This window comes from Varanus komodoensis, unplaced genomic scaffold, assembly GCF_004798865.1.
Source record: "Varanus komodoensis strain SLA01 unplaced genomic scaffold, ASM479886v1 scaffold1, whole genome shotgun sequence".
Taxonomy (NCBI): Eukaryota; Metazoa; Chordata; class Lepidosauria; order Squamata; family Varanidae; genus Varanus; species Varanus komodoensis.
Window position 1 is genome coordinate 105,454,682 of NW_025335268.1, and position 12,797 is coordinate 105,467,478.

The following is a 12,797-nucleotide window of genomic DNA, read 5'->3' on the forward strand; positions in this document are numbered from 1 at the left end:
ATTTGATGTCAAAGCAGGAAATTTCTCTAAACATAAAAAGAAGTTGAATGAGGGAGGGAACAAAAGAGTTTACCCCCTTCAAAGTGCTTGGAGATTATACAAGACCACAATTATTGAGGCACAGATAATAACCACAATTATTGATTTGGAAAGGTAGATTAGGAAAGGTAGCACGGAGGTAGCACAAAGTCCAGGTGGTCACCTTGTAGGCTATGTGCTACCTCTGTAATTAGAGGCAGAATGCTTGCATGCGCCAGTTGCTGAGGAGCTTGCACAGGTGGAACTCTTATAAACATCCTGTTTGAAGGATCTTATGGGTGGTTGGGTTACTACCATGTCAATGGAGTTCTGTACTGGATGAAACTTTGGTCCGATCCAGCATGACTGTTCTTATGTCCATACATTTTATGCTTTTATGTAAAATCAAATGGATAAGAAAGAGAAATTGATGATAAGCTATGCAGGGTAAATTATAGATACCAACAACTGTTAATTAGTTGCTTGCTCCTGTATCTTCCCTTCCTCACCTCCATCAGCCACCTTCAAGTTGGCAGATGGTAAGTCTCCTGATTCTCCATCCCCAGAACTTCATCTGGTAGTCCAGACCACCATTGAGGCAAACAAGGCAACACTAGAAAGAACCCATGGAGAGGGAGCAACTTCTGCAAAGAGAGAGAGAGAGAGAGGCAGAGAGCTGTACAAGAGTGACTAGTGGCTCTTAGGGTTTGCAATGAAGAACACCTGTCCTAGATGGTCTGGAGGTGTCTAACCAAATGATGGGTTATACCTGAGAGGGACCATTCTTCCATGCACTTGCACCCTTTCTGAAGGATTTTGCTGCCTGAGGGAGGATGGCAAGCGGCATTCCCCCATCCGCAATACTGGCATAGTACTGGCATAATATCTAAGGCCACTTTAATTACTTTTGCTCCTGACTGAGAAAATCCCAGAGCACCTGTGCAGTAAAAATACCAGAATAAGTAATCCTACTGGGATGCCTGTAGGCACCCATACTTGGAAGCTTATGATCATCTTATCTGATCTTCATCTTCCCACCCACTCTGTTCTACATATTTCGGTAGAAGGACTTTTTTGTTTGTCTAGCAGAAGCATTTGGAGGACAAGAAGGAGGCTGGAGAGCACAGCCTTGTCCAACTCTCTTTCCCCTTTCTGGGACCATAGGAGTGTGCCCTAAACCACAGAACTAATTTGCTGAGCTAAGATGACCCTTAGAAGTAACTGTCAGTGGCAGTGCCCTCACTGCTATAGGAATGGTCACTCCTGCTTCAAGGGCCTAAGTTGCTTGAGCAGCCAAACGATTCTTTTGGTGTATCTTTCAAGTGTATCTTTCAGCCATCCTTCCCCATTGCATGCTTTCCAGTCCTGAAGTGGTCAAGAAACATCATTATAAATGGTACAAATAATAACAAATGGTGACTTTGCCATTAAAGTTCACATGTCCCTTCCATGATTTCTCCCTTCTATTTTCTTTTAGAAGATAATACCTGGGCCATGACAGATAGCTGCTAGTAACTATGTTTTCCAGGGTTACGTTTGACATAGTTAGTCTCTGTCCTTCTCCCACCTTTTCCAGTCGACTTCAAGCTGTTCTCCTTGGTTTGGAAACTGTGCACCCGCATGTACCTTCCATAGGTCTATGGAGACTGCTTGTGGGCTTCTGTCATTTCTTTACCTTGTCTTCCAGTTTGCCAGTGTAGCTGACCCAGTGCCCTTCAGATGTTTTAGACCACAAAGCCCATCATTCCTGACTATGAGCCATGCTGACTGGAGCGATGGCAGCTGGCATCCAAAATACCTACATCTGTCCTGTATGGGCAGAGAGATACAGAAGCAGAAAGTAGCCAAATAGCCTCAGCAGCAGAGACAGCCTCACCAGCCATTTCCTGCAGAGTGATGGTTTTCTCTTATCTCTGCCCAGCCTAATACCATCTGTGAGTGATAATGCTTGATCAGTAGAACATATCAAAATAAATAATACAGCAGTGATAACGTAGGAGAATCGTAGGAGAAGAGATTGCTTACACTAGTGCAGTTCGATTGAAACAAATGGAACTATACGAATACAAGTTGTCCTTGAATCCTGCCCCTCTTAAAAGTTTAAGAGGCAGGGTGTTGTGATAAAAAAAATTGCAACACAACTTTAACCTTCTTTCTATATTATTTAACATTTTAAGCCATATTCAATAAATCCATATTTCTGCTTTGTCATATATCATAATTATCATGAACTTTTATTATCTTTGCCAAATTATCCTTGCTGTTCTCTGACTGACTTCAGCTGGACAGATTTTCCATTTCATGCTACACAAAAAAGCAATTCATTAGTGCTTCTAATGACACTTGAATTTGATCAACCATATTAAGCGGTGACCTATTTACAGTATGGTTCAGGGGCTTCGTGATACCTGTGTTTGGACTGAGATGGAATTGTGCCATCCTGAAACCTATTCTCACTATTTTATGGCAGCTAAAGTTTAAACTGGAACACTGAATTTAATTGGACACTAGTTAGTAAGCAAATAACACCAGAAAACCCATATACTTAGAAGTCTATTAAGCCTAATGGAACCACTTTGCACATACTCAGGAATTGTTAGCCATATCATATTTTAAATCTAGCCACCATCCATGGCTTTAGTAACTCATTTACCTGGAAGATCAGACTGAAATATCCAATATAAAATGCTTACGTTAGCAGTTTGCTGAAATTAATTTCTTTCTTTGCAATTGCAAAACTAACTAACTAGATAAATCATAAACAAGCCAGCTAGCCAGCCAAATGTTGGCTCTGCACAAGTAGATGTATGCTTTTAATATTATGAAGGCAGAGACCATGCTTTACCCTTCAGTGGGGTTGCTTCTGAGTTTGCATAAAGGCAATACACAGTTATGTTTGAAGGCAAATCCTAGATTGAATTTATAGGGCATTTACAAAAACATGGATCCTGTAGCTTCATTTTCCCATGCATTTTAAATCACGATCACTAAGAGAGCAGTCCCAAAAGCCCTACACAGCACTTTAGATTTCTGGCTCTGATGTTGGAGCAGGGTATCAATGCTGAGGTTGCACTTCCCCACTTACAGCTGCCAGAAAGAGAACTCTCTTGCTTGTTTTCTGAGGTCATAACAGCAACCTCAGAGAGGAAACGGAGGGTGTTTCATGGGACAGGGAAGGGAAGAGATCAGTTCTGGCAGGGTGCAAGGTACACTGGCGATCCTCCAACATCCTTGCTTCTGTTCTGCATACAGATTGATCAGATAGGGAAATAAGGTACACCCTTATCTGATGCCTTTGCCTATAGGAAACCATTCCATTTTTTCATGGTCTGTCCTAACAGTAGCTTCTTGTCCATGATACTATCCCATCAGGATAATAAAATAATTAGAAACACCAGTTTCTTTCAGGACCATATTGTCATGAGCCAGGCGTCCCTTCTCAACAAAGGCAATCACTTCAATAGTCGTTAAAAGAGTCTTTATTCCATATAGCTACAAAGTGTTTACAAGCTCTGAAACACAACTTTCTCTGTAGGAGAAAGTTGTCCTCTTGCTCTGACCCTAGTCACCCCTAGTCACTGAACCCTTTGGGGCCGGTCTCTGGAGGGAGATGCACATGGAAGCGGGCATGCCTTCGCTCCTCCCATCGAATTTCCAGTTTGCCGAGCCGGCGAGTGCATCGAAGGGCCTGAGCATCCCAAACTCCTGAGGAACCTTCCCCAGCCTGTTCTCCACCTGCTTCTTTCCCACAATCAGGATTGGGAGGAGCTCAATGGTTGTCCTTGAAGTGCTTTGATCCAGCACTGTCTCAGGCTGGTTATCACTAAGCAGTTGTCCACCTGGGGCCTCACTAGGCTCAACAACTCCAATATCAGAGTGTGAACTCTGAGCCACTACTGGGACAACTATCAACTCCCTCTCCTCTGAGCCTCAGCCATCATTCCCACCAGAGCCCTCCAACTCTTGCGGGCACCTGGGAATCTCATCCAAGCGTGCACATAGGACACGTGTAGTTTTGCATGATCTACATGAAAGTTTTTCTGTATTCTATAAAGCACAGGATGATTTTTTAAGATTCTTTGGTGCACTCCAGTAGCCAACATATATTTATGATATGATATTGTGTGCCTCTTGCATTTTGGAACACAGCTTGTATATCAGCATTTCTTGCTCTATACAGGGTAATTTTCCTCCCATTTCTCCTTTTCCTTTTTTTGCAACACCTTGAACATCAAAAGACCCCCCCCCCAAAAAAAGAAGGGTGTGTGTGTTGGGGGGAAGCACATCAAGGCAGAAATTCTTCACAGTTAAAGTTCCTAAAATGACCAGCTTGGACTGAAACAGTTTGGGTAGCCTCATGGAATGGCTGCCACTAGGTGAAAGTAAGATAGGGCCAACAGCTTCAATTTTCAGGAAAGAGGCAGTAGAATAGTTCTGTTTCTTTTCTGTAGCAAAGTTCTCACAACTGTCGCATCCACATAACTGAGCAACTTTCTTACACACTTAATTGAAGATCATCTACCTAAAATACAGCTACTGACTACTGTGACAAAGGAACAAGGAAGGAAAATGAGTAGCAAAGATACGTAACAAAGAAATTTAGTATAAAGTGCTGACAATCTGAGCCAGTGTTGGGGACTCAAGTTGAGCAACTCAGTCATATCAATGACTCGAACTGAGCACAGCAAGTGAGCCATTCAACTCAACTCGAGATTTCTGCTGTTTTTATGACCAAGTTGATCAGGGCTTACTGCCTGCATCTGACATTCAGCAGGATATCCTGGGGCAGTCTCTGCAGAAGGTATCTGTGATGGGCTGCAAGGCAAGTGTGAACCCAGCAGAGGTGGTGGGTGGGAGGGAGTTTCAGGGGGGTGGGTCAGTATAGGGAGGGGGGTTGCAATAGAAGCAAGGCAAGGCAAGGCTTCAACTCTTCTGTTTGGCATAGGAGGGGGGGAGGGACGGGGGCAGGACAGAGGGAAGGGGAGATGCTAAAAGAGACGTGAGACTCAACTGGAACATTTCTTGCAATGACTTAACACCCAACTTGGCCTTGAAAGTAAAGACTTGAGACTTGAGACTTGGAATAAAAGACTTGAACACATCTGCTGCAATATTTTTGTGGCAGTAAACCTCTGGCTCTGAACAAGTGATGACTCTGAATGTTCAGTTCCTCATGAAATGAAGCACTTTGTAGCCCAGCTTCTCCAAGGTTTTTGGAAGATGCAAACAGGCTAAGATTAACAAAGGGGTTGCAGAAATCCTTAGCTGTAGGCAGGGACCCAAGAAGCAAAGAAGCTGAAAGAAGGGCAAAGGGTACTTAGAAGCCAAAGCTAAGGAAAGGGCAGATTAAGAAGGAGGGTTAAAGTAATGGGGAGAGGAGAAAAGGAATTGAACTAAGAAGCAGCTAATCTGGTCAGAGAGGCTTAGCTAAAGAAACAGGAAAAAAGTATGTGGTAGTTTGAAAGTCATGAAACTGAAGAAGATGGCTAAGGAAATCGAGAGCTAATTCGGGAAGGAAAGAAATCCAGATACTAAAATTATGGCTAAAACTTTCTGACAGAATGTATGTGAGCAGGAAAGGAAGCTGAGGACCGAGGTCAGTGGGCTTGGGAGCCAAGGGAAACTGGGATCCTAGATCTAGGCTTTGAGAAATAGACAGAGACTTCTATTCTGTCACACTGGCATTGTGACCTGGCAACCTTAAGGAAACCAGAGGTGCTAAAGGACTGGTTAAATTCACATTGGTTAGAAGTGAATAGCTAGTTCTCCGGTTGCCATCTTCTAGTTATAATTATTTTACAATGGAGTACTTCCTTTGCTTCAGTTCCTCCTTTGTCAGAGTTTTCAATATAACAGTGTCATTTGATTTGGCTTTCGTTCAGCAGACAGCTTTCTAAGGTTTATTTCATTTGTTTCCAGGGCAGGGTCTTGGTGCTGGGTTGCTCTGATGCCTGTCTTGCTTTTCATTCTCCCCTTATGAAAAGATTGGTGTAAGAGTGCATGTGGGTGCATGCAGAAGATTTGTAGAACTTCCCTTTTCACAAACATTGCCCAGTTAGCATCCATTTAATACTAGCAGGATAGAGATACTGCCTTATGTGCTAAGTTCTCCAAATGCTATTTATAGGGTTTATAGGGCTTTTTCTTCCTTTTTATGGCATATACCGCCGACACACTGCCCATTGTCTCAGTAGCCATGGTGTAACGACATTACATGTGAAGAGGTGTTGCCAACAACATATAACCTATAAAGGTGCTACACTGGTTTTAATTTGGCTGAAGATATTTTGGGACTACTTGTCTATCAGAAAATAAGATGGTTAAAAATTCAGGCAATAAATCTATACAATAATATATAACCACAGATACTCAGGGATTACCCTTATTTCATCCTTTTTCCAGATGCAGATCGGTATCACAAATAGCTCTAGCATCCACCCTAGAATGGGTGCGGGCAACCTGTGCCCCCCCCCACCCCCAGATGGCTATGCTGGCTAATATGGATGAGTTCTAGGTCAAAATACCTGGTGGACTTCTTTATCTCTGTTTGCTAATGCCGTAGTGTTGTTGGGCCAGGATATCTGAAGAAATTCTTTTCCCCTACAGTTGTTATTCTCATCAAAGACTCTGATATATGCCCTACCAAGTAGAGAGGCCAGACTTTTCCCTCTGCCAGTGCCAAATTGTGGAGCATTCTCCTTAGAGAGGTTAGATCAACTCCATCGTTGCCTAGCTTTAGGCCATCTGTTGAAACTGCTTTGCCCCACCTGACTTTTCATGGCTTTTAAATTCCACTCTCTATTTTGGGTTTTCGGAGATTATTCTGTGCTACTTTCAGTTTGTTGCTTTAAAAATTATATATTGCTTTAGGGGCTGAATAGGGACTCATAAATAGTTTAATTAATAACTCTACTAATTATTGGAAAGGCTGGAGCCCTCCTTAATCTCAGAAAAGGAATATTTACAACTCTGGCCATCTTTCTGTCAGCTAGTAGAGTTCATGTTTGCAGTTTCATTATTTGCATTACCTAGTGACTCCACAGAAAGAATCTATAGGCTGCTTCTCACTCAACAAATAACTGAAATCCATCCTTTAACCAAACTGCAATCTACCACCACAAACAGTTTGCTTTATTTTGCTTTCATGCTGACAAGACTCTTGTTTTACTTGAGTATCTGAAAACCTTACCATAAGATTACTTTCAGCCATGAAGAGAAACTAATGCCACTACTAATAATAATGCTGCCACTAAACATGGTTACAACAACAAACCTGGCAGGAGTCATTCTACATTTAATGTGACTGTATGTGAATACAGCTTATCATGTTTGGGTGGAAATTGGAAACCTTTTATAAAGTTGTGTCTATGCTAAAAGTACTGTCTGCTCCCAGGGTCCATTTAAAGTGAAATCCTATGCATGCTCGCTTCGGAATAAGTCCTAATGAACCCAAGAGCATATCTGAATTTGAAATAAGCATCTAAAAGCAATGCACTGTGCTTCTAGTACCGGTAACAAACCTTGCAGATCTGAGGCAGAACTACACCAGTCCAAGGTAGCCAAATGCATCAGCCCAGATTATTCAACCGCATTTAACACAACCACCTCCTTCCTGGGAGGGAGGTGTCTACAGGTCATTGTACAGAGAAGCCAACTTTCAGAGATCCCCCAAGGAAGCTTTTTGACCAGTGTGTCTGGTTTTCCAGATGGTGTCTGGGTTATTCAAGAGTCTGATCACATATGGATGCTTCCTACAGGATGCCTCCTTGGCCCGATTCCAAAAGATGTTTGCACAAGTCAATTGACATCACATGGCCTAGGGATAAAGAGAACGTGACTTAATAAAGACTCTTAATAAAGTCACCTAATAAAGAATTTGGTCTCTACATCTACCTGAGTATTATACAATATATAAAATACACTTTAGTTTTTGTTATTTGGCCCTCAGATGGAAGTTGTGCCTTGTCACACTATATTCTTGCTTTTGTAGAAGGAATAAAGACATGACCAGGCATATATAATCAGTATGAGTGATCATGGCTTATCTAAGCCATGATGAGAAGCACTGACTGCAGGCACAACCATAAATAGCAAGCCATGTTTGTGGCTTATTGTGACATCTGAACCCAGGACTCATGGTTTTTGTGAGGGTTAAACAAGTTTCACAGAACCCAGTGCCTGATGTTTAACACTCATGGAATCCACAACCCCTGGGTACAGATGACACAAAAACAGCTTGAATGTTCTAACTAACCACCCCCTGCCCCCCCCACATTATACTGCACTGGGGCTTATATAAGCCACATCTGGACTGCCCCTATCTGTGTGTAAACTGTTGTGAGCTTCCCAGAGAGATTTGGTTATTGGGCCATAGAGGGCTTAAGGAAATAAATAAATTTACAGTTCACACAAAATCAGAATATGAGGAAAGATAAGTAGTTGCAAGCAGTGAGCTAACACCGTGAACCCATTACTTGAACTTCAACTGTCTTAATGATCTGAACCTAGATACCCTTTTCCTGGATGTTTCTGTTGACTGCGGGAACCAACACAGCACTGTTCACAGTTTTGGGACCATAACTTCCATCTTTTCTGATCATTGGCCCTGTTGACTGGGGCTGGTGGGAGCTGAAATCTAAAATCCTAAGGGTACTGCTCTTATACAGTGAAGTAAAGCAGTGCTGTTCATGATTCCCTTGCCTCCTGGTAGTTTAGGACACACACACACAAGTTTTATAAAGGCTTTGAACTTATCTGCTTGATGCTTATAATCAGCCTCTTAGCTGAGGCCTCTGCTTCCATGTGTTTTGCAGGGCTGAGATTGATTCCTTTATAAGTGTGCATTCATTTTGTTCTTTCTTGCCTTTTCTATATGTTCTATTATATAACCACAAGGGGGCACTGCTGTATAGCTGAAGTATAGTGGTATTATATGTGTCTCTCTCTTTCTGGTTAATTTTGTATTGCAAATAGAATACTCTATTTTCCTTGTCCCGAGAAAAGCTACAGAAAGGCTTGGAAAGAATGGGAGATGACCTAGAGAATGAGAACATTGTGTAAAGCACCTGCATGTTATCATGGGTGAGGAATCACAAGCATAAAATAAATGCCTCACGCAGAGAACCCCTTATACAATAGATTAAGTTTTCAGTATTGGTTCATTTGTCCATCTTGAGCTTGCAAAAGGGTATAGGAGGCTACTGAAACCAGCTTTTTCTGATGCCTGGCTAGCTGACTGGTTTCTGTAGCTACAGGACTAAGGATTTTCTAGTTGTGTAATGTTACGACCAGGTCTGGAACCTATGTCAACATACTTGCATTGATATTTGAGCTGAGACAAAATGGTTGGTAAGAAACAAATATCTTCATGCAAGATTTTTTACAGTTTTAATTTGCTTTACATAATGAAATTCCATAAAATGTTAGATTACATTTTTAAATGGAACTGCGTAGGACAAAAAGAATCCTGTGCTAGCTTTCTCAAGTATCCGAGACAGTAATACAGTGCAGCTGGTTCTGACTTACTATCTATTTGTTGTCTGTTTCACGGCTGTTGTTATACCAGAATGAAATGATTTGATCATTGGTTTGTGTCAATAACATGCAGTAGTAGGTTCAAAGTGTGAAATTATTTATTCATGCTTAGTTAAATTTAACTACAACATGAAATAAGTGATTACCTGTTTTGCAGATAATTTCATAATCAGGCCTTTGAAGGTCGTTTGAAATACTGTGCTAATTAATGTTTTATTTCCAGCCTTCCTTAATTATTCTTGCCAGATGGTGCTTTATTTATGTTATTGCTTAGGGTTTCCAGCTGAGGCTGTTTGATTGTTGAAGAAAAATATGTGATGGCACCATAAGATAACTGTAATTGAATTGTTAGGTATGTTAGGACATATCAGCCTTCTGTCCCTGTTTTAGCCACATCTGGGAAATAAGTTTGTTAACAAAGTGTTTTGGCACTTCATGTAATGTGCAATACACCATCACGCAAGACAAATTCAATGCAAACAAAGACACCATCCAAAGTATGTCTAAGCTCAGCAAATTAGTTTCATACAGAATCCCTACCCACCTATCATCATTTTAGGAAGCAAAGTCAGTTAAGCATAATAGGTAAAACTGATTTTATTTCATTTATTTCATTGTATTTCTTTCCAAAGCTGTCAAGGCAGTTCACAACAAACTTGTTTTCTAATTTTTCTTTATTACATTATTTTGCAGTTCCCCAACAAAACATATATTAACTGCAATCAAGTGAATTTCACATTTTGCATGTAAATCATTAAAAAGGGAGTAAAGGTCAGTGCTTCTTAAAAGTGATCTGATAATATAAGTGTCTTCTCCCTTCCTTCCAAGCAAACCAGGAGAAAAGCTTTATAATTAACAGCCTTTATTGTGATGAAGCTAAAAAGCTAGGCTGGGTCCTTAATACAATAGATAAATAAGGTATTGCAGAAGTTAATAACAAGGGAACAAGCAAAGTTAGAATGATGGCATTTAGGAAAATGCAGCTTAATAATAATAAGTCAATTCTAAACTGAATATTGCTGCTCCCAAGTTGAAAAAAGCAAACCACACCTTTAAGCTGCATCATCCTGCTTCAAGACCACGCTCTTGGAGTATCTCATGCTTCCCAGCTGAATCTGCCCTTTTAATGTGATGTCATATCCTTGGATGAATAATGTAAGGTCTTGTCCCCTCCATATTAGGATGCTCATCAAACTTTTCTAGAGAATTTGAAACACTATGATTGCCAGCAACTGCCTGGCTAATGACTGGATCCATTAGCCTTGGCATTTTGGCAGTGGATTCTGGTCCCTTCTGTTTGTCAGATTCAGAAACTGACTCCACCACTTTTGAAGGGTCCTTTATGGAAGGAGAGGGCTCAACACCTACAATATACATCTTCCTGAAGATGTTACAGTTACTGGCATCACAGTCCAGACTCAGAGGATTACATGCATTGGATGGAAGGCAGAAGGGGTGCACAGGCCAAAGTTGCCTGCTCTGCAAAAGGCAGCTGCCTCTGGCCATCTAAGTCTTTCATCCTGGTGTACCAGGAGAAGACGCAGAGTCACCAAAGATACCTTGTAAAATAGTGGGACTTAACTCTCCCCCTCTCTGCTTCCCTGGAATGCCTACAAACCTCTGACACCAAAGTTAATGCCCCAACCTGGGAATGCAGACAGCCTGGAAAGAACTAGGCCAGGTGTGAGGGTGGAGGAGGGATGCTGGCACTGCACTTCATATCTTTGCGTGTATTTGCCTAGCAGCTATAGGATTTGCACTCTTTCGGCTTGATTCCATTATATGACTTATAAAATAAATCCAGAATTATACATTTATCATCAGTTGTTTGAGGTTTATTCCATTTCTTTACCAAATTAATTAAAACAACAATCAACAAATCACCCACAGACCATGATTTCGAGAAAACAGGTTTTGGGGATAACCTATCTCTACCTATATTTTAATACTGTTATCTTAGACAAAATGGGCTTGTTCATTGGCATTGCTGTCAAGAGTACAGCTTTACTGGGATAAGATATTACTGAAAAAAGTTGTTGCAGATGTTCCCATAAAATCAGCACTTAAAATGCTTAGAAGCTTGGAAACCTGCACACTAGTCCCACTCCTTATGCCTTTGTGTTCTTCAATTCAAACCTTGCCCTTCACTTCAGACCTTGCCAGGATGAATCAGTAAGGTCTGAAAGGGAACTTTGCCTGTCCAAGTCCTGCATTATCAGGTTCCTAAATTAATAATGTTTGTAAATGCAGAAAGGAAACTGAATCCAGATTACTTCTACCCTTTAGTGAAAGATGTTCTGCATTCAGATTTTGGAAACCTCAGGAAATGCCTCTTTATATTATTTAGTTGTGCTGCATTGGCACAAATATGATGCTATTGTACTCTAGGAAATTACGAACACACAATGTCTGACATAGAGACTATGTGCCTTTTGGACAATATAGCCAGATATGCTGCCACAGTGTATGTGATGTGAAGAGCAGGACTGTGGTAGAAGTCCCTGCCCTGCCCCTAACCTTTGGAAATTCAGTAGATTAAACAGATCTGTGTGTGTACAGTTGATATGTATTATGGGAAACCATCCCAAAAGGAGGGTCATGAAGACAATTCTGCACATGTAGATATCTGTTGAGACAGGTTACTGAGTGAACTTAGTTTGACAGCAGGCCCTAACATACTCTTTTTCCTTGCATGCTCAATATATGCAATTATGCCACCCGAAAAGATCTTGAATTGTTCTTGAAATCAAATGGAAACTCAGGATAAACACTGAACAGCAAGGCCAATGCCATGTTTAGGTGGGTCTTCAGTATACCTCATCCAAGCTCACCCTCCTTCCCTGCAATCATTTGCTTCTCCAGCAGTTGGCAATCATGCCTCCACCTCCTTTGAATGGGTGGGCCAGTTACCTTATTGCAGGGATGGCAAAAGCAGTGGCAGCTGCAGCTAGAAACTGTCAGCCATCCATAACACAATGCCCAACATCAGATATTGAGGTGTGGGGCTCAGAATTGTGGTTCTTTGTCTCTGATTGCACCAAAGCAATTGGGCCCCTCCAGCACTGAGGTGTTAAACAGAAATCCTGGCCTGCCTCTCCTTTTGTCTGCTGGAAAGGAAAAGGATGAAAGGTTGTAGGGGAGAGACTGGCTCTTGGCAAGCCTTCATTAAGGACTCCTGAGTAAACTTTGCACTCATGGAATAATAAGTAGATCCACTTATGGATAAGCAATTGGTCAAAGAACAT

General features: G+C 41.4%; 1 protein-coding gene across 3 annotated transcripts in view; it reads left to right on the forward strand.

Moving 5' to 3' along the window:
• Window positions 1-12,797, forward strand: part of ATRNL1 (attractin like 1) — a 619,481-nt gene that overhangs the window by 381,062 nt on the left and 225,622 nt on the right. The gene's annotated exons all lie outside the window — the stretch shown is intronic.